We start from the raw sequence: 11,480 nt of genomic DNA, 5'->3' as shown, positions 1-11,480 counted from the left end.
ACTTTCAGGTTACGAAAGTTACAGCGTTGTATGTACTGTATAGAACTATTTTTGTTCCTACTGTAAACTTTACAAATTGGCACTTACAACGTTCTGGAAATCCACACTTCAGTTGAATTTATTTAATTTTTCCTCGATTTCACATTTTTGCCATATGTTATTGAACATCCTAAGTATGTAAAAGTGTTGATTTGTTCTATTATTTTGTTCTTTATAACCAATTGATGCATACTAGCACCTCCTAAAATATTGGATACTTTTTTTAACACCCTGTATAAACAAGTAAAGCAGCTACTCCTTTTTTTGAAATAAAATTGGATATAATTAGCCACATTTTGCACTGAACACACAGTATATTGTGCGAATATCATAAACTATAGCACAAGATATAGCATATATATTAGCATATACAGAAAGAACTACACGTAATGTCATTAGTTTAATACAATTTTGCTCGTTTTTGCTGCCCTTTCGAGACAAAAATTGTTTTAATTTTATGAAACATTACATAGCTTGTTCTGGGAAAGCCATTGATTTAATTGTCCAATATGCTGAGTCAATTTAAGAGAGCAGTGTATTATGATAATAATTTTAGTTTTGTCCTAAGGGGAGAGGACGATATTTTTTTTACCTTTTTTCCTATTTGGTGTGAAATATTAATTTTTTGTATGTAGAGAGCTCATACCTGTAGAAACTCAACCAAAAATAAATATTTTGAAAAAAAAAATTATTTGGGGGCCCAGATTTGAAAAAAAAAATACCCAATGCAGGATTTTACTAAAACCGATATATCTAAACCATTTTAAATGTAGATTGATCCAGTTTTTTGCAATGTACTTGCAAAACATGTTCTACAAACTTTCTGTAATATAATTTTGATATTAATCCCTACGTTTGTAAAATAAACAATTAAAATTTAATAACACTTTTCTAAATTCCTTTCTTGCAAACAAACGGACGTAGTTTTAAAATGAAATCAATTAACAAAATTCTGTTACAGAGAAATGTTTCCTAATAGTCTAAAGAATGTGTGTTCTAAATTTCGTGCATGTATCTTTAATAGTTCAGAAATTATATCCATTTTTGTCTGGCAATGTAGCAAAAAAATGAAGTTACCGTAAACCGATAAAAAGGGGCGAGTGATTTAAAAATCCATAGCGTAGGAAGTTTATAAATGGCGTCTCATCATCCAATAAGGGGACAAATACCCACTAAATGTTATGCAATGCACTACACACATATCAAAGAGTATTTTAAAGAAAAAAAAAATTGAAAATTAAATTTACCGAAAACAACAATAAAAGGGGTCGAGTGATTTAAAAATCCATAACGCAGGAAGTTAAAAAATGGCGTCTGAACATCTGATAAGGGCACAAATACCCACAAAATATTATGCTATGCATTCCACACATATCACACAGCATTTTAAAGAATTTTGTTTTGAAAATTTAGTCATTTTTCACCAAAAAAATGCCATCCTCTCCCCTTAAATGTGAAGAAATTTGATGCGAACAAAAGTAACATTGTAAAATTCCTTTGCAGAACGAAAAGTTACATTTATTGGAATCACATTTCCACACATTAGAGGACTAAACTGATTTGTTTTCAATAATTTTTAATTACCTATGATATAGGTAATTGTGTACAGAGACCCTCGCCACCATGCATCAGTGCGTTCCTAACTTGATGGTATTCTCAGGGCCGATTGTATAAACCATTTAATCTTAGATCAGAGCTTAAATTTATCCTCGTTATAGCTGAACTTGGAATTTTATGTTGTATAAAGTCTAATCTGAGGTTAATTTGTCTTAAACTAAACTCAACTTTGACTGAAGAAATTTCTCCGATTAAGTTAGATGATCCAAGTTGAGTTATTTCTTTTCTGTTTGAAATATACGAGTGACAGATTGTGCAAATAAAATATCCATTATTATTATTATTATTATTATTATTATTATTATTAATATTAATATTAATATTAATATTAATATTAATATTAATATTAATATTAATATCAATATTAATATTAATATTAATATTAATATCAATATTAATATTAATAGGTATGGTAGGTACATTTATATATATATATATTTTTTTTTTTTCAATTTCTTGCCTTAATACACAAACAATCTTATATTTTATAAGGCTCTATCGTATTCAGCAGTTTCAAATAACATAACCTATAATTATATTATGTTTATAACAACCATTAATTATTAATGGATATGATAGGGACATTCATAAATTTTCAATTAACTGTATTACTAAACGAAAATTGTCGTTTTATAAAGCTTTATTATGTTTAACAATATCAAACACCATAACATGATAACAATTTGGAGAACAGTCAACCTTTTCCTTATTGTCCGCCATTGCACATTGCACAAAACAAACCAGTGTCTCCAACAGAGTGGACGGAAAGTCGCCAAGAAGTAGTTGTAAAGTCGCTAGATTTCTCATTATCAACAAAGAAAGGTTAAATTTCGTCACTATGGGGTGTTAAAAAGGTCTCTAAATTCCTATTCAAGCAATATAGAAGTTAAAAGAAATTGATGTTGAAAAAGAGTTAAAGTCGCTTGATTGGCAACACTGAACAAACCTGTACAACATGGTCCGCGCATCACATATTTCATCTGTTTATGCGATATTGCCAAATCCTTTTCACGTGAACTTAGATTGCAAAGGTAATTTGATCGCAGAAAAGTTTTATACAATAGAAGAAGTGTTTGAACTCGGTTTACTTTTCGATCTTCGATCAAAGTTGATCTTTAGTCAGGGAATTTTATACAATTGGGCCTTAGTATACTAAATCTGCCTGTTAATTCAGAAACTGAAAATACTCAACCTGCAGCGTGGTGTTTCGCTATACTCTGTACACAGCTAATTTGTTTCCAGTGCGTTGGTGACCAAACGCTGGACTCTAATTATAACTTAACAACAATGGTGGCGTGGGGATAGTGTTCATACCTAACACACATGAGAAACTTGAGAAATCCAAAAAAAAATTACAACTGCGTCCGAAAACAGTGTCACTCATGAATTTCCGTAAAAAGTATGAAATTTAAAAAGAGGAAGTATACGCTTTCTTCATCGGCCGATTATAAAATGTGTCTTACTTAGCACTGAATAATTATATTGGAAAAGCGTTTAAATAAACCTGAGTATTATGTCAGAAATGAAAATTTTCTTGGTCGCCCCAAATAATAATAATGCATTTTCTAGCTACGAGAAAAAGGAACGTTTGATCTTAGCTCGTCAAAACTATTTCCCAGGGGTATTTGCTATCTTCCGAGGCTTATTTCATTAGGGAAAACACAGGAATTTTACTGGAAGCAAGTAAAGAGATACGTTTGGAAGGAAATCCCGAAGAGACAAAGTCTATGAATATGTCTCGTGACCAGAATATTGTACGAAATGGAAATATAAAAATTGGAAATTTAACTTTTGAAGAGGTGGAGAAGTTCAAACATCTTGGAGCAACAGTAATGAATATAAATGGTACTCGGGAGAAAATTAAACACAGAATAAATATGGGAAATGCCTGTTATTATTCGGTTGAGAAGCTTTTATCATCCAGTCTGCTGTCGAAAAATCTGAAAGTTAGAATTTATAAAACAGTTATATTACCGGTTGTTCTTTATGGTTGTCAAACTTGGACTCTCACTTTGAGAGAGGAACATAGGTTAAGGGTGTTTGAGAACAAGGTGCTTAGGAAAATATTTGGGGCTAAGAGGGATGAAGTTACAGGAGAATGGAGCAAGTTACACAACACAGAACTGCACGCATTGTATTGTTCACCTGACATAATTAGGAACATTAAATGCAGACGTTTGAGATGGGCATGGCATGTAGCACGTATGGGCGAATCCAGAAATGCATATAGAGTGTTAGTTGGGAGGCCTGAGGGAAAAATACCTTTGGGGAGGCCGAGACGTAGATGGGAGGATAATATTAAAATGGATTTGAGGGAGGTGGGATATGATGATAGAGAATGGATTAATCTTCCTCAGGATAGGGACCGATGGCGGGCTTATGTGAGGGCGGCAATGAACCTCCGGGTTCCTTAAAAGCCAGTAAGTAAGTAAGTAGGTAAGTAAGTAAGTATATGCTATCTTCACCGACCGATTACAAAATGTGTCTTACTTTGCATTGAATAATTATATTGGAAAAGCGTTTAAATAAACCTGAGTATTATGTCAGAAATGAAAATTTTCTTGGTCACCCCAAATAATAATAATGCATTTTCTAGCTACGAGAAAAAGGAACGTTTGATCTCAGCTCGTTAAAACTATTTCCCGGGGGTATTTTCCCTTGCGGGGGAAACTCTCCATGGCTCAGCCTTGAATTCATCACTGACCACTAAGCAGGTGGATGGACGAGATCAAACAACATAAATCGTGAAGAAGGAACAGGCCTAAAGCATTATGCGTGTTGTTATTGGTGAGGTTGCATTGCTGGAGAGGCTTTGTTTTCCTGAAATTAGTTGAAGGCTTGTACATTTATTAAATTTCTCGATTATCCCTCTTTGATGTTGGGGAATATGAAGAGATCTGTGTATGTTCCATTAATAAAATTAAATTCGAGGCCATTTCCAAATAATATGTAATTTACAGCTAACATTTGCATTAATATATCTACCATTATGTAGGCCTAATACGTATTTCCAGTTTAAAAAGTGTAACATCAGCTTTTAGCTAAAAAAAAAAAAAAAAAAAAAAAAAAAAAAAAAAAAAAAAAAGCAATGCTCAAAACATGTAAATTTCAGGGATTGGATTAAGAAACTGAAATCTACGACGGAGAGTCAAAAAGTAACCTTAATAATTGTTTTATTAATTGAATATGTACAGTAAAACTACAAACACTTCATCACTTTCATCATAGTATAAAAGGAACACTTGCATTGAACGTATTTGGGACTATGTTAAGAAGTGATGAAGTGTTGGTAGTCTTATTGTACATATTCAATTAATAAAACAATTATTAAGGTTACATTTTGACTCTCCTTCGTATTTAGTGAAGTACAAATTGGAAGTTAATCTCCTAGCAGAAATGATATAACTCTAGTTTTTGGAGAAAGCCTAAATGTTTAATTAATCATCGCTTTTTAGAGTTGAGTTATTTGAACAAGTTACGAAGTATCCAGAAAGTACACTGCTCCGTCGATTTAGTAGAATCCGTTTGAGTCTAAAGAAAGCAACAAAACAGTAGAACGTGGTCTGTTGTTGTGACGAGAATACAAGCCCCGCATACGGGTAAGGAATTATGTCACAAACACTTTCACACCTGAGTATTTCGGACAAAGTAAATATTATTCAACATCTTGAAAACGACACAAATATTAGGCCTAAAGATATATCCGGAGAGAGTAAGGTAATATTTATTTATTTTTATTTTTTACTCACTTTATTTAATACTTTCCTTATTTAATCCTTTATTTATTGACTTATTTCCATCCATCCACCCACTCACCCACCCACCCACCCACCTATTTACTTATTTATTTATTTATTTACTTATTTATTTATTTAGGCCCATCTATCTATCTATCTATCTATCTATCTATCTGTCTGTCTGTCTGTCTGTCTGTCTGTCTGTCTGTCTGTCTGTCTGTCTGTCTGTCTGTCTGTCTGTCTGTCTGTCTGTCTGTCTGTCTGTCTGTCTGTCTGTCCGTCCGTCCGTCCGTCCGTCCGTCCGTCCGTCCGTCCGTCCGTCCGTCCGTCCGTCCGTCCGTCCGTCCGTCCGTCCGTCCGTCCGTCCGTCCGTCTATCTATCTATCTATCTATCTATCTATCTATCTATCTATCTATCTATCTATCTATCTATCTATCTATCTATCTATCTACCTACCTACCTATTTATTTATTACATAAACATAGAGGATAGAAGTGAAATAGCCCTGCAGATTTCCAGAGCGAATAGGTCATGTTATATGTAACAAAAAACTATAATATCATATTTGTGGAAAGTTCATAGTTTTTTTTCTTCAGAAAAAATGTTTCTTCCCCAAATGTTTAACAATCTCTTATTCGGTAAATATTTCAAGTAGAAAATTGTATAATCTCGCAATAAACCATTTTTGAACTTGAAGAATAATATTTTGAGAGAAGCGTATTTTAAAAATTAATAGACTGTTCTTTCCAATAGGCTTAACATTCATATTACTGTACATTCAAGATGTGATAATATAGATATAATTTAGCAATAACACATATTCTGACATGGACAATATTTGAAAGACATATTTTAGAATTAATAAACTGTTATTTTCAGTGAGCTTACGAAGAACCAAAGTATATGATTATGTGACCAGAACATAGTAGTCTCGAATCCCCTACGTGGTGACGCTTTATCCAAGTTCCGATGCCGGATCGAATCCCCTCAGTTTAAGTTCTACCTCTCAGTTCTCCCTTTGGTGGCCTACACCCATGTACTGTGTCACAGAATTTGTGACAGTGGCACAATGTCCAACGCACTAGAGCGTCAGCACGTAGAGCTGAAAACCCGAGTTCGAGTCCCGGTGACGGAGAGAATTTTTCTCTGTTCTAGCCATCCTTCAACATTGTGAAAGTTTAGGTTTCACGAGATTCTCAAAAATGAAAACTTGAATAATAATTACAAATTTCAACTGATTCTTCTAATTCCTTAAAAAAAAGTGTTAAATTCATGCAAATCTAGTCTTTCAGGTGAAGCTCCCTGTAAAGCAGATTTGAATAATTTCAAGGGAAAAATTGTTCCGGGGCCGGGTATCGATCCCGGGACCTCTGGTTGAACGTACCAGCGCTCTACCACTGAGCTACCCGGGAACTCCACCCGACATCGTCCCAATTTTTCCCTTGAAATTGTTCAAATCTGCTTTACAGGGAGCTTCACCTGAAAGACTAGATTTGCATAATATATACGTTATGTGTACGTTAACAGAAAACCACAATTCCAAGTCACACAGAGATTGTGTGCACTCGTTGTGGGTCTCTGGCGTTTCGTCAGCCCACGCGAGTTGTATGGATATAAAGGAAGAAGTTGGGACGGTGTCGGGTGGAGTTCCCGGGTAGCTCAGTGGTAGAGCGCTGGTACGTTCAACCAGAGGTCCAGGGATCGATACCGGCCCCGGAACAATTTTTCCCTTGAAATTATTCAAATCTGCTTCACAGGGAGCTTCACCTGAAAGACTAGATTTGCATAATATATACGTTATGTGTACGTTAACAGAAAACCACAATTCCAAGTCACACAGAGATTGTGTGCACTCGTTGTGGGTCTCTGGCGTTTCGTCAGCCCACGCGAGTTGTGTGGATATAAAGGAAGAAGTTGGGACGGTGTCGGGTGGAGTTCCCGGGTAGCTCAGTGGTAGAGCGCTGGTACGTTCAACCAGAGGTCCCGGGATCGATACCCGGCCCCGGAACAATTTTTCCCTTGAAATTATGTTAAATTCATGTTTCTGCACATATTTAAGAAAAAAAAATATACCACCATTGTGACAAAATTTGTGATATTCATCTACGTAATGTTAAAAGTATTCCACTAAAATGCCATAAAGAGGTATGGAAGCCATGGAGGTAGAATTCCGCGCTTTTCTGACCTCGGCACTAGAATGAAGTGGTGTATTCGGCACTACATTCCGACTGCCTTTTACTCCCAAGAAGTCGCGGTACACAATTTAACAGCTGAGTGAACTTCAGATTAGGTCTGGAAGTTTTGGAAACGAAAAAAAATCCCTTCGCCGTCGACTCAACTCAGGATCTTCTAGTCCATATTCAATTTCTCTACCAACTTATGTGCTCGACCGCCGTTCATCTACGAGTCTAAGTATGCCGTAAAACAAATCATAACGCGTAATATCATTTCAGATATTTAAAAAAAAAAAAAAACGGATTGTTATGAAAGTTTAAGAGGTGTAACGGGAAGGTATTTGTTATTTGCATGACACTGATTATTTTGACCTTGTTACGATTGGGAATTCAATTTTAAATTCGTAACTTTTATTGAAATTTAATTAGACTACTCTGGAAGTCTTTGTAATTTTCATATGACAACCAGAATATTGAAATAAGAAAAAATGCGCATCGTGATGATGAAAATATATTGGCCATGGGTAGAATAAATATCAACTCCGCTGCGGTAATTAGAGTCCATTGTTAATAATACAAAGAAGGGGAGGAACTCGAACCTGTCCGCAGAATAATCACATTACTTTCTGCCTCACCTGCGCTATCCCGTCACATAAACCGCTTACTGAGGAAAAGGGACTTTCCGTACATGCTGAGCCGTTGTCATGACGTTCTGTACAGGAGCTGTTCGCAAATGGATATTTGAGTCCTAACAGGTCGTGAATTTCCACACAAGCAAACCTTTAACTTCATACCCCTACCATATTATGCGAATGAAGACATTAAAAAAAGTAAAGTAACGGCTCAAGATAAATCTGTATTTCTTCAGTTATTTACAGGAATTATTGTTAATGAAGGTAAATATCATAGGTCCTTCAATAACTGTCTATTTTTAATCTAATGCGTAATACAAAAAATTTTTACATTAGGTTATACACATAAGAATATATATATATATATATACGACTAGAGCTTTCGCTATTAAGATAGCATCTTAAGGTCTGGTTAGCATATTATGAAGCTTTTTACATAAAGACATAGATGGAATGCAACATAATGAAATGTAATAAAATACAAGACGTGAGAAAAATTACAATATTAAAAATAACTGTGCATACAAAAGGCAAAGTAAACATAATGACTTGAAAAACAGGCAAATGGTTGTAATAATTCAAGCCTCTGTAAAGTCTAGATATTAAGTTATAAAAACTATGCCTTGAGATAAAGGTCTGCAAAACATGTGTGCAGCTTATAAAATAGACAGTTATTGAAGGACCTATGATATTTATCTTCATTTACTTGTTAACTTGTCGGACCAACATGTCTTTCAAATTTAGAAATTATTGTTGATAATATTAATGTAAAGTGTTAACTGATGAAGTGACAACATTCCAGGAAAAAAAAAAAAAAATATATATATATATATATATATATATATATATATATATTTCCACTTCTTATTCTCTCAGTAAAAAGAAATTGGAATGTGTTTCAAGATTAATTATCAGTTTCACCAAGCTTCAGTAAATCAAATATTATTATGATTACATGATATTTCCGTGCAGATATTCTGCGTCATGATATGATGAAAGATGAGTGGAAAGGAGAAAAATCCTCTCCGGCACCGGGATTTGAACCCGGGTTTTCAGCTCTTCGTGCTGATGCTCTATCCACTAAGCCACACCGGATTTCCATCCCGATATAGTCTCGGATGTACTTCGGTAGCCTACATGATAATAATATATATGATATGCAAATAATGACGTAGTGATTTAAGACGGCGCTTATTCCGTCGGAACCCGGCCACTTAGTCACTCATAACGAGTGCACCTCTGCACATGTGTGTGGACATGGTCCCACTATCATACATCTATGACGCAGTGCATGAGGATAGGCCACTAGAGGGAACCCAAGAGGTGGAACTTAAACTGAGAGCATTCGATCCGACATCGGGATGGGAATCCGGTGTGGCTTAGTGGATAGAGCCTCGGCACGTAGAGCTGAAAACCCGAGTTCAAATCCCGGTGCCGGAGAGAATTTTTCTCCGCTGCAATCATCTTTCATCATTCAGTAGGCCTAAATCAATCCAAATTAAACATTAACCATGAACATTAAAACATTTAACAACTCACTAAAATGCCAACTGTTCACCAACCAAATTTTCTTGGGTTGATTTCCTGGTTGGTTTTTTTTCCGAGATTTTCCCCAACCGTAAGGCAAATGTCAGATAATCCTTGTGCGAATCCTCGGTCTCATCTCGCCAAATATCATCTCGCTATCACCAATCCCATCGACGCTAAATAACCTCGTAGTTGATACAGCGTCGTTAAATAACTAAGTAAAATAAATAAATACACAGAAGAATTTTACAATATAGTCTACTAGTGCAATACAAAAGTTTAGTATCAATAGGCTACTTAATACAAGACAGAAATATTCATCAAGCGTTGTTGAATGTCATGAATTCACCTACAGAATAGAAGACGTGAGAAATTGGGTATTTCTTGAATTTGGACCTAAGTAATCTTGTGTTTTGAGTTTGATTTTTTATATCCATAGGGATGCTATTAAAAATTTTTACTGCCTTATAACGCACTCCTTTTTGATAGCATGATAAGCTTGCCGATGGAGTATGAAAGTCATTTTTAACGCGTATTTATGCTGAGAATTGTTGAATTGGTTACAAAGGTTTCACGGTTACATACTACGAAATTTATTAATGCAAAAATATACTGACAAGCCATGGGCATTATTTGTGTTTTTTTTTTTAATGATCCTACAGATTCCCTAGATTTGGCAGCTATTATTTAAGGTATCTTTCATAAAATGTTGTATCATTTAAATTTTCACAGTGATCGTTCCTTAAATGATTAATATTGTCTCCTTCTGGCTCTTAATTTTCGAGCAGTTCTAAATGTAATAATTCTGCGTCGAAACGTTCCGCCATTTTGTACTGCAACTAATGAACTATTAAAAATTTAAAGACGAAAATTTCTATCACTAAACTAATGATAGCTTTACTGGTTCATTAAGGCTAAAAATGCTTCAGTCAAAGTGAGAGTCCAAGTTTCACAACCATTCAGAACAACCGATAATACAACTGAACCCTAGAGAATACCAAAGATAACGTTGAAAGGTTTTCCATGAATTCGGGACAGCCCTAATTTATGAAATACAGAAGAATAATAGGAAGAAACTTTTTAGTACATTATGCAACGAGCCTATAATGGTAGTAATTAAGACGCGAGTATGTTTGTTTATGAAACGAGCGCAAGCGAGTTTCATAATTTTCATACGAGCGCCTTAATTACCATTATAGGCAAGTTTCATACGCAAGTTTCATACGATTTTTTATGCTCAACCATATTTCTAACTTGAAATTATTCATCAGTATTCATGTTATGGTTATGTAAGTGAGGAGGGGAACTGACCTTCTAAATTGTGAGATGTGCGCAGACGCGAAAGTATTGATTTTTTCCGAGGAACGAATTTCATTGACCTTGATATAATCTAGAGAATAACATGAACATTAGTCTTCATAAACCTGGAAATTGATTTAGAATTGAAAAACGAGATGACAAATTGAATTTATTTGAATATTATTTACAATTAACGCTAATTATTATAGTAACAGAACATAAGCTTCTGCGACAGTATTGGATTTCCAGCCTCCGTGACTTTTCTCTAGTTGTCTTTCGATTGCATATCCGAGAATAATCGATACTTGCGCTTTTATAATGGTACAATGGTGATTTCTCATTGGCTGAACAAATGAAATATAATGAATAGGTGTACTTTAATGAGGTGCATTAAAAGGCTACTACCAGGTGTATAATTACTACATCTCGGCATGGTCGAGCATAAAATAATTAT

General features: G+C 34.7%; 1 non-coding gene across 1 annotated transcript; it reads right to left on the bottom strand.

The window, feature by feature from the left end:
• Positions 1 to 9,223: 9,223 nt before the first annotated feature.
• On the bottom strand, positions 9,224 to 9,295 carry TRNAF-GAA (transfer RNA phenylalanine (anticodon GAA)). Its single transcript has one exon. It is a non-coding gene; the product is annotated as a tRNA-Phe (tRNA).
• Positions 9,296 to 11,480: the final 2,185 nt, after the last annotated feature.

The sequence above is a fragment of the Periplaneta americana genome, chromosome 16 (genome assembly GCF_040183065.1).
Source record: "Periplaneta americana isolate PAMFEO1 chromosome 16, P.americana_PAMFEO1_priV1, whole genome shotgun sequence".
NCBI classification, from domain to species: domain Eukaryota; kingdom Metazoa; phylum Arthropoda; class Insecta; order Blattodea; family Blattidae; genus Periplaneta; species Periplaneta americana.
This window is presented reverse-complemented; position numbering and strand designations above follow the sequence as displayed.